Here is an 18,083-nt window from a genome sequence, read left to right as displayed (position 1 = left end):
TGGTGGTCAGTCCTGTGGTCACTGAGCTACCACTTTTTGCTAGTCAGACACACTGTGCTGTTTCAGACCTCTGTACAAATATGAACTTCAGGTAGGTTTATCAATAGGAGATGCAAATATTTCAATCAAGCTCAGTTTTTAAGCCAGCAATGTTTTCAAGAAATATACATTTTGGAAATCCAAACAACGCAACCAAGTGCTCTGCCTGTCATTTAGTTCCAAAAGGAGGCAACAATAGCAGATGGGGTTAACCTTTGGAAAATTACATGGGCTCCTGTCCAGATTCTTCCAAAGAATCTCACGGTTTGGGCAGACTGTGGTCTGGATTTATTAATTGCTGGATTTCTCAACTGGCCTCTCTTAGTCATGTGGGTCACTTTCTGAGACTATCGTGGTATCACCAATATAGTGTATTTTCACATTCAGAATCTGCTAAATCCAATACTCTTCTACTCATATAAGCACAGTAGGTAAATTCAAGAAACCCTGTGAATACAATAAATGCAAAGTGGTATCAGTCCACATGAAAGCAAACTGTTGTTGACTTATTTCCAAGATGGAGATGGAGGGAAAAAAGTATTTTCAAATTCCATTGTGAATACCATTCTCCTTTAGATCGATGTATATTTTGCAATGTTGAAATCATATCAAGGACTGCTGATGCTATATGCGGTATGATTAAAGCCTTGAGAATCTATTTTTCGTCTCCATGAACCCCTTTTGTCACAGGTCACTTGTAGGCTACTATACCTATGTTGATATCAACATTCCAAACTTCTAACATGCCATTAATTAAAGAGGTGTTTTCATTTCCTAGAGCTGTTATAAAAAACAGTAACACAAACTAGGTTGCTGAAACATTTTGGGGGGTCCTACTGTTCTGAAGGCTTGAGGTCCAAAATTAAGATGTTGAATCTGAGGTTTGTTCAAGCCTTTAGATGAAGCTACCAATTTTCAGGGCATATAGATGGCAAAGAAATATACTGAGCTCTATCAGGAGTATGAAATCAGCAACCTTTAGGCTGTGGGGAAGTCTATAAGTTAGTGCTTTGGATTAATTAACATAAAATATAAAAACACATGGATGGAGAGAGAGTTGTACATTGAATTTTTTTAACATGTGTCTTATAATTTAAAAAAAAGATTAAAAATGTCACTGGTAAATACAGAAGTTTTGGCATATTCTCTGATTTTCCCCACTGTTTAAAATGTTGATAGTAAATGAAAAAGTAAAATAGACTACAAAAATCATACAGTATAATAGGACTAAGGGCTATCCATCACTACTGCTGAAATAATATTCTGGAGAAGCAGTGCTAACTAAGTACTTTATTCACCCAAAATAGCATATCAGAAATGTGCTTTTTAAGTCAGTTATGCTGATAAATACATTTTTGAGATAGAGAATTCTAAAAATTGCTAACATTGCTAAGAATCCCCAGTTTCTAATTATTGCCAACTTAAGCCTAAAGAAATTTAGCTATTTAATGCTAATGAATTGTTTTCTTGTCAAGTATGATGTAACAGGCAAATTTGGACTCCTGAACCATTCCATCTGTCTGCCGTTCTCTTTTTATGCCCTATTTTTATGCCTTAGTTTCCTGATCTGGTTATCTTACACCCTCAGCCTTTCCAACAGCAGCAAAGCCACATAACTGGGATTTAAAAATGATGTGACTCTCAATTCCAATGCTAGGGTAAGAAACTTAACCTCAAAACCAGGTGAGATAGTCATGTGTTATGTTCTTTCATTAGCTCATCAAGAAATTGAGTAAGTGTGAAAAGGATAATGCTTTGGAAAGAAAAAGATACGTCATATCTTTCTTTCTTTCTTTTTTTTTTAGATTTTACTTATTTATTTGACAGACAGAGATCACAAGTAGGCAGAGAGGCAGGGAGAGAGAGAGGAAGGGAAGCAGGCTTCCTGCCGAGCAGAGAGCCCAATGCGGGGCTCGATCCCAGGACCCTGGGATCATGACCTGAGCTGAAGGCAGAGGCTTTAACCCACTGAGCCACCCAGGCGCCGCCAGATACGTCATTTCTTAAAATGAGAAATTAAAAAAAAAAAAATCTTTCCAAGTGATATGAATGTCACTGCAGTGACTGAGGTTCTTCCTTTAGAATCAAGTCACTCTCCATGTCAAAGAGCTCTCTTTAGAGAAATGGACTCATGGATCCACCTTGGTTACACTTTGTATCTGACTATTCTCTATTAATGCTCAGATAAAATAAACCTCTCTATGTCAGCATTAAGTTGGCTATAATTGATATCATTGGTTTTATGCTGTTTTTCATCTTTGACTGATACTTTAGAAGAGTCATGTTCTTATTTTATACAGCTTGTACCTTATTCTTGGGAATAAGAAATTTCAGGGTGAACTTCACAAAATTTGATATTCTAAAGTTATCTGACTGTTTCTTTTGACAATGATGAACAATGAAAAAAGAAAAACTTCAAGCTCATAAATGACATTGAACCCAAGATTTGGAGAGTTGCAAAGACATATTTTGATTTAAAAATTGAGCAGAACATGTCAGATAAGAGAAAATGAGAATATACACATGCCAAAATGTCATTTTCATAAAATACCTGTTTGAAAGATATTTCATTTTAAGCAGGAGATTAAGTAAGCCTATAAAGAAATAACTAGGGCTACTTTAAAAACACTCAAGATTTTTCTTTGTGTGAATTTGCATTGTAATTCCAAAGGTCATTATCATTCCTGTGCCAGAAACACTAGGTGTTTGTGATATAGATGGAAAACAGATTAATAAAATGAACCATCAGGGGGCACCTGAGTGGCTCAGTGGGTAAAAACCTCTGCCTTTGGCTCAGGTCATGATTTCAGGGTCCTGGGGTTGAGCCTCGCATCTGCCTCTCTGCTCAGCGGGGAACCTGCTTCCTCCTCTCTCTGCCTGCCTCTCCACCTACTTGTGATCTCTGTCTGTCAAATCAATAAATAAAATAAAAAGAAGAAAACCATCAAAAATATCATGTTAATCATATCACATATGATATCATAATTGTATCATATATGCTAATATACTTATCATATCATATATATGATTAACATCATATGATGATGATTACATATAAAACCCATTCAGGTTTTATCAACCTTCTTCTATCTCCTCCAAGGCTCAGGGAGCCAAAAGACCTACTTTAAGAGATATGTCTAAGCATGTGACTGTGGGATTCAGAAACTGATGAGATGAAGACATTTAGGAATGAAAACCGGGACTGTCTGAAGGACAGTGAAGCTCTAATGGGATGCAAGCAATCATCAAGCAGAAAGCAATGTCAGATCATATAGGCATTTTGGCAGCATTTAATGGTGGAAATGTAGGCAGTCTCCTGCCATAAATAGCAAAATCCTGTACCCTTGAGTAGATGGTAGAGTCTTATCCTTGGTTTAGGACAGGGTTTGTCAGATGAGGTCTGGAAGTTTGGGGTAAGGAATGAATCAGAGCTAATGAACAGACTCTTGGCAAAATAAAAATAAAATCAACATTTCTCAGTAGACTACTAAGTGTTTATACACCTTCAAATGTATTAAAAAATCACAACATGAAAAGTTGAGAAAACTATCCAAGGCCACTTAGACAGCAAACCAGCAAAACCAGCGTCCATAACAAAGGCTGATTCCAGGGGCGCCTGGGTGGCTCAGTGGGTTAAAACCTCTGCCTTCGGCTCAGGTCATGATCCCAGGGTCCTGGGATCGAGCCCCGCATCGGGCTCTCTGATCTGTAGAGAGCCTGCTTCCTCCTCTCTCTCTGCCTGCCTCTCTGCCTAGTTGTGATTTCTCTCTGTCAAATAAATAAAATATTAAAACAAAACAAAAAAAAACAAAAAACAAACAAACAAAAAAAACAAAGGCTAATTCCAAAGACTGATTTTCACCACACAAGATTCTCTCTCCATGAAGCCTCTTCAGAAGAATGGACAGGAACTTAGAAGCAACAATGGAACTGTTTTGTGCAAGTTTCACCCTATCGGTAGTAATGTTATCTACTAGAAATGCCTGAGAGCACTCACCTGGGCCCCGATGAGCTTCCCACAGATATCTCCCCTTTCCAAACCAAAGTTAAAACTGTACCAACCATTGTAGTTCTTAGGATTGCAAGATGCCTTTCAGCAACAACCATCAAGGACCTTAAAAAAAAAAAAAAAAAAAGACCTGGAAATTACATAGCCACCTGTGGCCACACAGTGAGGTCATGGAGGGAGAGATGCAGGGTACATGTGACAGCAAGCACCTGTGTGTCCTGGGGTGAGGGGTAGGGGGCTAGAGTTTCATAGCCTTACTCTTTACATGTGAAACATAAGAGCAGGAATTTAAAATGTGGGAAGAAAAAAGGTAAGTGGCCCAAATGGGTTATCAAAATCAACCAAGATTTCTTAAACAGGTTCTTTATCTAGTCAAGTGGCTGGGCAATGTGTTTATTCAAGTCAGCCATCTTTAAAATGGATGCCTCTGTGAAATGGATGTCCAGGCAATCAAAGCTTCAGTCAGACACTTACATCACAAAGAGAGAAAAACAAACAAACAAACAAACAAAACTTATCAGGGCTTTACTCTACAGCAATCTGTAACTTGTCTCTATAATTACTAGTAGATGCAGCAAATCAGTCTGTAAAACAGCCCAGTATCAGTAATTGTGTTCACTAGATCACGACTGTGGTTTTTAATCTATTTTGCACCAGAAAGTATTATTGTTTCTTCTATATGCCTTTTGTACATGCTTTTTCCCACAAGATAAAATGGTTAACTGACTGAGCCAGGAGTTCCTATATATTTTAAATATAAAGCAAATTGAGCAAAGTATAATAAATTAAGCAAACATTTTGTTCATATCCTGTTGTAGAAATAAAGGAGATGCTTCCCAAAGTCAATCACAGTCAGGTGGTGTCAATGTATAGTAGCACAGAAGAGTCTTTAGGGCAAATATATAAAATAGCTATTCAAGGATATCATTTATTTAAGAAATGTACTGTGGATTGTATGAAAGCTAAGGATTTTCTCTACACCTATGTCCCAAGCCCTTGTGTGTTCTTTTTTTTTTTTTTTTTTAAATATTTTATTTGTTTATTTGACAGAGATCACAAGTAGGCAGAGAGGCAGGCAGAGAGACGGGGGGAAACAGGCTCCCTGCTGAGCAGAGCGCCCGATTCGGGGCTCGATTCCAGGACCCTGAGATCATGACCTGAGTTGAAGGCAGAGATTTTAACCCCCTGAGCCACCCAGGCGCCCCCCCTTGTGTGTTCTTTTCAATTCTCCCAGCGTTGCAAAATTCTCATCACTAAACATGTGTCCTGCTATCCTTTCCTATTTTCATATTTTCCCCTCTGGAAGACAAAAATGCTCTAAGATTCAAAGACCAATTTCATTGTTTTTAAGAAGAGCTGAAGGATTTTAAAAGTCATACTCAGAATTAAAATTTGGACCTATATAGCCTTCATTTTGTTTTTTCCTGGTTATCACCCAGATTGTTGAGGCATTCTGACAAGCTTTCCTAATTTTCTTTTGACATTTATGTGGAAAAACACTCCAAATAATCTTTTTAATCCTTCCCAATTTTAACTAGAACCCCCTATTCAAGGGATGAGGAAAAAAATATATATGTATATACTGTCTAGATAATCATCTCAGGGTCTATTTCATTTGTTTTGGCAAAACAATTAATAATAACTTACAGGACATAATTTCTTAGAATGGTAGTATTCTTTGGCTTTTCAACTGAGGCTTAAGCTCAGTTGTACTTAACTGCTCTGCTCAATTCCCTGAGGAGTCTCAAGGAAGCATTTGATGCTGTATTTGATTTTAGCCAAGCCATTCAGCAAAATTCTGTTCCAACATCCTTTAAGAACATGTAAGCAAAGTAAAGTAAATGTCTTTTAAGCTTATTATCAACAAAAGTGTCCTCATCTAATGCATTAGCAACAATAATAAAAACAAAGTACACTCAGATCAAAGGCACAGAACCACAGGCCTTCTCCGCAAACTCTTTTCGTAAATCAATTCATGATGTCTTTACTATGGAGTATCCAATTAACTGTAAATAAAACTCCAGACATGCTTAACAATTGTCTCTTTCCCCCAAAAATGATGGTTAGAAATAGTTTCCTGATAGCAATCATTGCTGGCTTTTACTCTTTAGGACAAAAGGCCTGACCATGGTTAAAAGGTTTAATTTTTATGTTTCAGTGGTCACAAAGTCAAAAACATGGATTTATCTGCAATGGCAAAGATAGCTATAAATTGTATTACTGGTGACAGCAATTTTTCCTCTGATACCTTAGGCTGAATGTAACTTTATTGCTACTTCTAGGAGGGACTTACAGGCAATTTCCATTTTACAGTCACTGTGAGTTCAACTCACAATCCCAAGCAGCAGTCGTTGCAGATGGGTGCATAATTTAAAGAAAGAAACGTTAACATATGGATTGTATTATCCACCTGCACTTGCCTCCCTGTCCTGGCTGCTTAATCTTCTGCCAGCACTAGCCAATCAATATGTCTGGACTGTCAGGGTCAGATTGACAAGGTGCTTGCTATGCCAATTTCTATATTGCATTCACTATTACCTTCACATAGTGATTTTACATTTCCCTGGTGGGGGTATTCTCAGTATCAAAATGCAGCTGACATAAATGGTTTGCAAAGAAACCATTTTGTAAATGAGAAGTCGCTAATTAGAGATCCCTCTAACAGAGTGGGTACACACATGGCATACTAGCCACTCTTTTCCCAGCAAATACCAAAGTTCTAAGAGTTTATAAGAATTGTTTCAGGGGGCATCTAGGTGGCTCAGTGGGTTAAAGCCTCTGCCTTTGGCTCAGGTCATGATCTCAGGGTGCTGGGATGGAACCAGCAATAGGGCTCTCTGCTCAGTGGGGAGCCTGCTTCCCCCACCCCCGCCTGCCTCTCTGCCTACTTGTGATCTCTGTCAAATAAATAAAATCTTAAAAAAAAAAAAATAGAGCTAGCATATCTTGGCCATATCTTAAAGAACAATGCATCCTCTATGTAAAGCGCTTTATAAATTTATGGTTATAAATTCATTTGTTAGAGTATGAAGGTACAGAACTATTGTGTTTTCACTTCAAGCTGGATATGTGACAGTATCAGCAGAGTAAATACCCAACTGAAAGGGTCTGAGTGGCACAAACACTTAAAGTTGTTATGATAGTATTACTATTACTAGGAAAATCTCATCCATCCTCTTAAAGCAGATATTTGAAGGCACAGGATCATCTCAAAGTGGAAAGAATGTGTAATATATGCTCATATTACATAAAATTGTGCCAACGCTCAGAGTATTAAAGTGACTTATTCAAGATTACACTGCTACTAAGAGTTTAACCAGTCATGTCATGGATGCTGGTAAATATCAGAACAGGGACCAGAACCCAGAAACAAGGATGTGATGATAATTAATGTCCTATAAATGACTGGGGACTAAAGGAGTATATATTATCTTAAATACAAAGCTGATGTTGCAAAAAAATTTCCACTTATAGGTTAGCCTAGGTAATTACTCTCCTTTGGTTTTAGCCATTGCTTATGTCAGATAAAAGATTTTTTAAAACATAGACCTCTATAAAAAAATGATCTAAGATAGTTAACTTACCAGTTAACCTAAACTTGTTTCCTGTCTTTATTAATGTTGCATTCAAGCCAAATATAAAGACTCAAAGCATACAATTTACTCAATCATTCATTTACTTCATTTTCCCTGACATTTGGTATAAATGACATTTATAAATGCATTATATGTGATCTGCTTCTTAATTCAATTCAATATTTGTGTCATGTATGGTGTTAAAAGCAGATGACAAACAGATGTGCAAACATATGAATAGTGGGAAAATATTGAGAAAAAACATGTTTATAAAATTCAAAATCAAAAGCTTTAATTAAAAGTTCAACAGATGCCCCAATCTGTTCACACAGTTTAGTTCTTTTTACTTCTTTCGGAAATTTTCAAAATGTTAAATTACTTTTAATCTCGATGAAATTTTTATTTTTTGGCAGATGCAAATTTTATGTGTAGGTATAATTTTACATAATGCATTTGGATACTTCACTCCCATTTTCAAATGTCTCATTTTATTAGTTTTTAAAAATCTCCAAACTGTGGTTTCAATTTGCCTTTCTAATTTCTATTTTCTCGCATCTGTATGTATTACCCAGTAGACAGAACTGTGTGTCTCATTAAGCAGATACTCAAGTGCCTCTGGAATCTGCTCTGAATTCTCCCCTTACACACCTTATGCTTCTGTGCCTTTGCATAGTAACTCATTTCTTTGTCCCATAGTCTAGAATGTTTTCTAAGAATTTTAGCACTCCAGATGCTAAAGCCGGATTGCTTGGGTACAAACCCCAGCTCCGTGGCCACATCTTGTGACCTTAGGTAAATCTTTAAATTCCCCTTTGCCACAGGCTCTTCACCTAAAAACTGGTTCTAATGCTTGTAGCTCGCACCTACATCATTCAATTGTAGAGACAATTAAGTGAGCTATCAAATGTCATTTGTTTGAAGCACGGTCTGACATTGAGTCAATGCTCCATACTGGTAGTTATTCTAATTCTTATGACTCTGTTGTTTACCTTTCATAAACCTCATCAATTTTAAAATGTGGGTTTTACCTCCTTTATTCAACCTCTCATCACCAAACTGGACTGTGTATTTCTTCTTTTGAGCTTTAGAATTTGATTTTCCATTTATTCTTTTGACATTTATATAATGTCTAAAGTGTACTAACTCTTCTGCTGGACGGTTGTATAGAAATTAATTAGTTTTCTGGTTTTTTAGTCTTATTTAAATTCAATTAATTGACATATAGTGTATCCTCAGTTTCAGATGTAGAGTTCAATAATTCAACAGTTGTATGTAACACCCAGTATTCATCACATCACATGCCCTCCTTAATGTCCATCACCCAGTTACCCCGTCTCCCCCCACCCACCTCCCCTCCAGCAACACTCAGTTTGTTTCCTATAGTTAAGAGTCTCTTATGGTTTGTCTCCCTCTCTGCTTTCATCTTACTTTTCCCTCCTTCCCCCTATGATCCTCTATTTTGTTTCTTAAGTTTTCTGTTTTAAAGGACTCACAATCTGTATGGAATAGGGAAATAAAGTGATCAAATGAAGTCAAATTTAGTGGAGACTAAATTGAGAAAGAACAAGGAAGTATCAAGGTAGGTAAGTTCAAACAGTTTAACAGGTCACTAATGGGAATTTTTTAAATGTAGATTTTTTTAAATCAAAGGTCACCTTATTAGCCAAGTGCCTGTTACCTATAGTTTAAAATTCAAAGTGTCAAACATTTGGCATTTAGTATTTTATCAATAACATATTACATTTTTCCATTGTTGAAAGTATTTCTATAAAAACATTTTTCCTATTTTAATTTTCAGAAACATCTTTATAGTTTTAATTTTATAAGCATCAAAAATGACTTTTTTCTTTTACTTTTTTTTAAGAGAGAAAGGGAGCAGGCTGAGGGGGTGGTGGGAAGGGGCAGAGAGGGAATCTTAAGCAAGCTCCATGCCCAACACGAAGCCTGTCTTGGGGCTCAATTTCAGGATTCTAAGATCATGACCTGAGTCAAAATCAGGAGTTGGATGCTTAATCAACTGAACCACCTAGGTGCCCCAAAGATGTCTTTCTTTAGACAAATTGTAACAGGTATTTCTAGGTATAAGGCTCTGTAAGATTCTCATATTTTTCACATCTATGTCTAAAATACTTTGAGAGAATTATTTTTGCAATACAGGTTTTTAACAATATTTGTAATCTGTTCCTACCAGTTTATCAATACTGAAAGTTAATACTTAAAAGCTATTTTTCAATAAAAAAATGAAATGATGAGCTGTTTTTCTGAAGAGATAAAATTGATAAACTTTCAGCAAGACTCATCAAGAAAAAAAGAGAGGACCCAAATAAAATTAGAAATGAAAGAGAAGTAACACCAATACCACAGAAATACAAAGGATTATATGAGGCTACTATGAAAAATTATATACCAATGAACTGGGCACCTAAAAAGAAACAGATAAATTCCTAGAAACATACAGTCTTCCAAAACAGAATCTAGAATAGAAAAAATCTGAATGGTTCAATTCCTGGTAACAAAATTATATCAGTAATCAAAAGCTCCCCAAAAATAAAAGTCCAGTACTAAATGGGTTCACAAGTGAGTTCTCAACTAAACATTTAAAGGGGAGTCAATACCTATTCTCTTAAAACTATTCTAAAAAAATAGAGGGAAAGTTTCCAAATACATTCTATGAGGCATCACCCTCATATCAAACCAGATAAAGACACTACAAAAAAATAAATAAATAAAACTTCAGGCCAATATTCTTGATGAATATATTTGCAAGAGTCCTCAACAAAATATTAGCAAACCATATTCAACGATACATTAGAATAATCTTTTACTACCATCAAGTGAAATTTATTCCAGGAATGCAAGGTGGGTCAACAGCCACAAATCAATGTGATACAACACAGTAACAAAATGAAGTATAAAAATCATATGATTTCAGCAGTTGCAGAAAAAGCATTTGACAAAATTGAACATCTATTCATAAAAACTCTAACAAAGTAGGTTTAGAGGGAACATACCTCAACATAAAGGCCATATGTGAAAAACTCACAGCTAACACCATATTTAGCAGTGAAAAATGGAGAACTTTTCCTTAAAGATTGGGAACAACACAAGAATGTCCACCCTCACCACTTTTATTCAACATGGTACTAGCAGTTCTAGCCATAGCAATCAGACAAGAAAAAGAAATCAAATGCATCCAAATTGGTAAGGAAGTAACTGTCACTATTTGCAAATGACATACTACACACAGAAAACCCTAAAGACCCCACCAAAAAAAAAGTGTTTTTTGAATTTAGTAAATTTATAGGATACAAAATTAATGTATAGAAATCTGTTGCATTTATACACACTGACAAGAAAGTAGCAACAATAGAAAGAAAATAATTGCATTTATAATTGCACCAAAAACATAATATACCTAGGAATAAACTTAACCAAGAAGGTGAAAGACCTATACTCTGAAAACCAAAAAATACTGATGAAAGATATTTGAAGATGGCACAAATGGAAAAAAAAAATATCATGTTCATGAATTGGAATTAATAGTTGAAATGTCCATACTAGCCAAAGCAATCTACAGATTCAATTCCTATCAAAATACCAATAATATTTTTCACAGAGCTAGAACAAATAATCCTAAAATTAGTATGAAACCACAGAAGACCATGAACAGCCAAAGGAATCTTAGAAAGAAAAAAGCTGGAGAGCTCACAATTCTAGTTCTCAGATAAATAGGAGAAAAACAAATTTTGTATATACAGAAGTTCCATAAAAATATGAGACAAAGGCAGTCAGGCAATTGTGGCTTACATACCATTCTGAGCTAAGAAGAAGGGGATAGGAGTCTGGAGCTTCAAAGGGGAGGGAAACAATTCATAGGAAGATGAAAAGAACAAATGTTTGGCCAAAAAATGTTTGCCATGTCACACAAGTATTTCTGATATAAAAAGTTATCTCTGGTAGTAGCTCTCTACCTGGTACAGGAACACCCCCTGCCCCCATCCATACACACCTTACATACATCTAATTTCTTTTAGGCAGTTAAGGGAAATTAAAAAGATTTCCCTAGTATGCCTGGTCTTAATTACCTTCAGCCTCACAACCACCCATATGCCAAAGTGGCACATTTGGGTAGTGTATTCATTTCCTTCCATTACATGCTTTCTAAAGTATACTACCTACCTCCCTCTTTTATAGCACTGAATTGATTTTGGTTTATCATCTAATCTGAAAATTAGCATTTTGTTCAATCAGTGAATTAAGCCCATTTACACATATTAAACTGAAAGACATTTTCCATATTATTTTCATTCCACTATATTTAGATTTTAAATAACAATACATAGATATTTTTAGTCAACATTGGTTTTCCTGTCACTTCTTACTGAAGTCCCTAAAACTCTAATTTTTGTGATAGTTTCTATTATTTCCCTCATATGAACAATGATAAAGTTAGGCCGGCTCTTCTTGTCCTCTACTCTGTGACTTCAGTTTGAATTTATTAAATTTGCATTTACTTATTCAATAAACTTCTAATTTCATCACTTAATTTGCTATCCATATATGATATCATTTGACTCTAGCTATTAAGATAGACAAAATTTCCTCACTTTTAATATTTTCCCCCTTTTTGCCACAGTATTTGAGGATACATAATTTGATTTATCAGCTTACATTATAAACATTATACTCCTTCCCAGGATTTTTATTTAGTCTTTCCCCCACCAGAAAGAAAATTATATCTGATGCTTATTGGTTTTCTTTTTGAAAACATTTTCCCAGTATTTCTTGGGTTTGCTGAAGTTTGTCCCCTAGGTAGGTATCCCTCTAGAAGAATTCACAGAAACATTTTTTAAATGTTTGCATATTTAAAATTGTTTAACTGCTACTATTATACTTCCCAAAATGCTTTGTGTGTAAACCCTTGGAACATAATTTAGTTTCTTGTAAATCTAGGGTATTTCAGTAATCGTGTCTTGAGGATGTCTGTTAGCCTAATTTTTCCACCATTATACCTTTATAACTGACATGATTGCTATAATTCCTAAAAGTACTTTTTGTTTTTCATTTATCCACTGTAAATTTAAAGGGGTAATATCCCTTCTTTCACCATTCTTGGTCAAATTTACTTGAGGAATAGGTACAATTTCAATGTGAAGTTTCAAACATTTAATCAGGGAAATTTTGCTAAATTATAATTTTAAATATTTCTTTTTTCTATGTTATTGGTTTTAGTGTTCTTAATCAAGGACATTAGTGAAACATATGGCTGATTTCCCTTCCCTGATTTCAACAGTTTGAAATATTCTTTTCTTAACATACAGTTATGACTATTTTCTTTTACTCGCTTCTCTCATTCCTGTCCTCCAAATCATTTGCTGTGTTCATTTGTGTCTACTCTCTTTTGTGTCCATCTCAGTTTTATCTCTTTTCTAGCAGTTTTAATTTTTTATATTCTTGAGCTCAGCCCACTCATGTTTTACTTCTTTCTAGTGCAATCTTTCCTATATGCTCAAGCATTTCTAATTTTTTTCTCTCTCACTCTATAAAGACATTTTCTTCATCTGTCCCCAGGTAAAAATTTGGAGGTAAATATTTTTTAACTGCCATTTGCCAATTCTGTTCCTTTTTACTTTTTATCATATGGTCTGCACTTATAATCTTAGTGTTAATAACCATTGAGTTTGTTGCATATTCTTGGATAAGCTAATTGCTGGAGACCTTTGTTGGGGAAGTATACTAGTCATGACTCAGAGGGGCAAGAATTTCACTATGCTGATTTTAGTGTTTTGTATTTAATTTTCCACCCAAGGACGAGAGACTATTGAAAGTGGATTTCTTCTAACTCTTCTAGTTTTCCCGAAAATGTAGTTTTCTAGGTGATTCCTTGTTTAGTTCTGTCTTCTCTCCTTCCAGGATTAAATTAGCCAGGTCTAATTTAGCCAAGCCAGCCATGTCTTTCTCACTATATTGTATTCTCCCTCTTTACTATTAAAAATAAGGAATTGAGGTTTTATCCAACAATAATGCCTCTCAACTCCAAGAATATCCCTTGAAGATTCTTTCTGAAACATGCAACGCGACATCCTTTCTTTGTTTCCATCCTTCTATTAGTTTTTAAACGAGGTGTTATGGGCTAAATTTTGCTCTCCCCACCAAATTTATATGTTGAAGACCTACACCAAGATCCTTTAAATATGAATACATTTGGAGACAGGGTTTTTAAAGAGGTGATTAAGTTAAAGCGAGGCCATTAGGGTGGGCTGTAATCCAATCTGACTGGTGTCCTTATAGGCAGAAGAAATTCAGACAGAAACCAAGACAGTAGGGATGTGCACACACACAGCACCATCTGTAAGCAAAAGAGAGAAACTTCCAATGAAACCACTCGTGATCTCAGCCATCTAGCTTCCAGAATTGTGAAAAAAATAAAACTTCTTTATAAGCTACACAGGATTTAGTAAATTATAGCAACCCTAGCAAACTAATACATTAAGTCATGTTTCTAAGTTAATAATTCTAAAAAAAAAAATAGAGTGAAAATCAAGGTGTATTCAAGCTATTGATTGTATGTTGACTATAAACACAGCCGTCCTATTGGTCTATAGCCATCACAAGTAAAAATGTCAGTTCATTTTTTAAAAAGAAGGTACATTATAAGTATAAATATTTGTTAATAACCACTAAGAGTTTAATTGTGAAGTGGTAAGCTGCTACTGTGTATGACTAAGGAGAAACTATTTCTGATTTTAAAAATATTTTTCCCCAATATACCCCTGAGGGTTCTATACTCTCATTTTCTTTTCCTTTTTTTAATTTTATTTATCTATTTGAGATAGAGTGAGAGAGGAAGAGAGAGAGCGTGCAAGCAGGGGGAGCAGCAGGCAGAGGGAGAAGCAGGCTCTCCTCTGAGCAGGGACCCCGATGCGGGGCTCAATCCCAGGACCTGGGAACATGACCTGAGCTGCAGGCAGACACTTAACTGACTGAGCCATCCAGGCACCCCTATACTCTCATTTTCAAAGCCAACTCATGAGCAGTTTACCCAGATGCTTCTACATGGAAAATTCAATTATTTTTCACCGTCCTAAGATGAATGCTACAGGCTTGAGGTCAGGGAAGTCACTTTGTTCAACCTGAACTCTGAACTTCCCACTAATGTCAGGAACCATAAAGCATTAAGAGGAGCACGGAAAGAGTATTCTAGATCAGGGTCTCTGCAATCTTACTATCGACTCCCTTGAGAGATGAAGGAAATGGATGTTATCTCCCCTATTCTTCTAGCTCAATGCAAACTACATTTGTGGAGCCATTAGCAGCCCCAGGACCCTTGACTACGATGTTGAGCCCTGCAGTGTGTCAACAACGGTGCTTAGGAACAGGTATCATTTCAGTCAATGAAAATTTGTGTGAAGAATATCTGTGGCTGTGGAGATAAATCAAGCAGCCAAGGAACATAAAAAATGTGAAAGGATGGTGGCAAGCTACAAGCAGATTAGCACATATTTATTCAGCAGACAAAGGGACAGAGCTTAGACTTGGCAGGCCTTTTCTATAGAAAACCTCATGGGCTCTTCCCTTCAGCTATTCCCTAAATGAAAGAGAAGAGCAGGGTTTCTGAGAATGGTGGTCAATCCTTAAAACCTCATTTTTTAAAATACAAACTATCTCCCTTCTTTCCTTTATGATTAACTTTTTTTGGGGGGGCAGGTAAAAAATTTTATTTCACAGTTGTCTTTAAAGCCACAAAGACACTATGTTCTTCATATAGAAACATTAGTACAGATAACTATATTTTCTAGAAAATGATTGCATAGACCCTCTCAAAGAAAAATGCACACCATTATATGGTTTCAGACGAGTTGCTGGGAAAAACACATTTGGACTAATTCCTAAAACACACCCTAAGACCACCTTGCATCTTTTGGTTCAAAGTATAGATTACTGTCATCAGTATGTGTTCCTGCATTCTTACATATTTGGAAATACACATATAGATGGGCTTGTAACTTCATATTCTGCTGGTTCATTAGCAGGTTGAGCAGGTTGTGCCTTTCTCTGTGGTCTTTCTTCAAGACCTTACAGGAACAGATATACATCATCTCACCATCATCATCATCATAAATTGTAAACTCAAGTCTTTACCAACAATTACAATGGAGACATTCTTTGTAGTTAGGTGCTGTTCTGCAGGAAGTGTTTCTCATAAGGCATGTAGACGATGTTTAACCTGTTCATTCAAATCGCACTCCATAAACCCAGACATATGTCTCTCCAAGTAAGTACGAGCTAATTGAGAGCAGGCTGCAATGGACATGGCTCTAAAGTCAAAATAGTTGGCAGATGGACAGGTTTGGAAAATGTGAGGGCCCGTATCATCATAACCAGCAATAAGCAGTCCAACACCATATGGTCTCCAACCATATCATTGTGTTGGTGTCTGGGTCTTGCTTCCAATTAGAGATACAAGATGAGCCCCAGGAATTTGTCTGTCAAATACAAACCCAGAATCCAAACACTTCTGGCACATAAAATTACATAACGGTCCGGCATGAGCATAAGTCCCACAGTCGAGATACCAATATGGTTGTCAACATGGAGAATTTTTTTTCTGATGAGCTGCAAGCTCTGACTGCTCTCTTCAATGCAACCAACATTGCACGGTTTTTTCATTTCAGACCAACCACAGCCGAACCTTGCTTGACAGCTTCCATTGCATACTCATTTTGATGAATCCTACCCTGAGGGCTCCAAACTGTGACATCATTGTCATAATGGTTGTGAGACATGGTTCCAGCTCGGGTCAGGCTGCAGTATCCTGCAGAGGTGTGGATTCAGGAGGGTCCCATGATGAACTTTTTTTTTTTTTTAAGATTTTATTTATTTATTTGACAGATGGAGACCACAAGTAGGCAGAGAAGCAGGCAGAGAGAGAGGAGGAAGCAGGCTACCTGCTGAGCAGAGAGTCCCAGGCTGGGCTCAATCCCAGGACCCCGGGATCATGACCTGAGCCGAAGGCAGAGGCTTTAACCCACTGAGCCATCCAGGTGCCCCCATGATGAACTTTTCATAAGAATAAACATATAGGGGAAATTATCCTATTCTGGTGTTGGTAGTGTGGACTAACTTCGTGGGGAATTGCTATTGTAAGGAATTATATGCAATAATTCATCTGCCAATAAAAATTCACAACACAAACAAGAGTATCTATTATAGGGTGCCTGGGTGGCTCAGTCAATTAAGTATCTGCCTTTGGCTCAGGCCATGATCTCAGGGTCCTGGGATTGAGGCCCGCATCAGTCTCCCTGCTCAGCAGGGAGCTTGCTTCTCCCACTCCCTCTGCCTGCCACTCCCCCTGCTTGTGCTCATTCTCTGTCAAATAAACAATTAAAATCTTAAAGAATACCTGTTATAATAGCTGTTAGTAAAAAATATCACTAATGTGTGAATTGTGAGGCTCATTGATTTTTCCACATCAACAGATCATTCCTCATTTATTTAAAAATTCTGTCATATAGTAGTTCTCTTTCTTAATGAGTCTATTTCCCTGCTGTCTCATTAGGAGAGCCCAGAATGTAGAAAATAAAGTTTCTTGTGTTTTTGTGTTTGTTTTTGCATTTCCACATCTTCTAAAATTCCTTAACAGAAGCCTGAATAAAGGTGTCCTCAACATCCATCTTCCTCACTTTCCATCCATACCCATTACGTACATACATATCCCACAAACACATGTCCCTTGTGCCTACACACAGCTCAGATCTTTCCAGACCTTACTTCAATAAATATGCAGCTGATAAGAACTTGATCTATCTGCCTAATTCAAATTGGAAAATATATTTAAAAATCCATGTAAGAAATCTATTTTAATAGAAATATAGAAATATCAGGGATGCTTGGGCGGCTCAGTTGGTTAAGTGACTGCCTTCGGCTCAGGTCATGATCCTTGAGTCCTGGGATCAAGTCCCGCATCGGGCTCCCTGCTAGCAGGGAGTCTGCTTCTCCCTCTAACCCTCCCCTTCTCATGATCTCTCTCTCTCTCAAATAAACAAATAAAATCTTAAAAAAATATATAGAAATATCAAACCAGAGGGGAAAAAAAGAATAGAAATATGCTGAACAACTTATATAAATATATTTATCATTAAAATATTCAGCATTAAATGTCCATTCTTCCCAATGTGATCTATAGATTCAAGGCAATCATAATACCAGTATGTTTTTCAACATAAATAGACAAAGTAACTTTAAATACATGCAAAGGACCTAAAATAAAAGAGGAACAAAGCTGGACATCAAGTATACAGTAAACTTACAGTAATCTAAATAATGTAACACGCAATAAAATAAACAGATGGAACAGGAATGTATTCACACATATATGGTTGGTTTACTTTTTAAAAAAGTGTCAGAACAACTTGATGGAGAAATTAAACTTAACAAATGATGCTAGAAAACTTGAATAT

At 36.4% G+C, this 18,083-nt stretch overlaps 1 pseudogene; it reads right to left on the bottom strand.

The window, feature by feature from the left end:
- Positions 1-15,591: 15,591 nt before the first annotated feature.
- LOC123951495 lies at positions 15,592-16,409 on the bottom strand (annotated as a pseudogene).
- Positions 16,410-18,083: the final 1,674 nt, after the last annotated feature.

The sequence above is a fragment of the Meles meles genome, chromosome 10 (genome assembly GCF_922984935.1).
Source record: "Meles meles chromosome 10, mMelMel3.1 paternal haplotype, whole genome shotgun sequence".
NCBI lineage: Eukaryota > Metazoa > Chordata > Mammalia > Carnivora > Mustelidae > Meles > Meles meles.
Note: the sequence above shows the minus strand (reverse complement) of the source record. Positions and strands in the feature narration are given on the sequence as shown.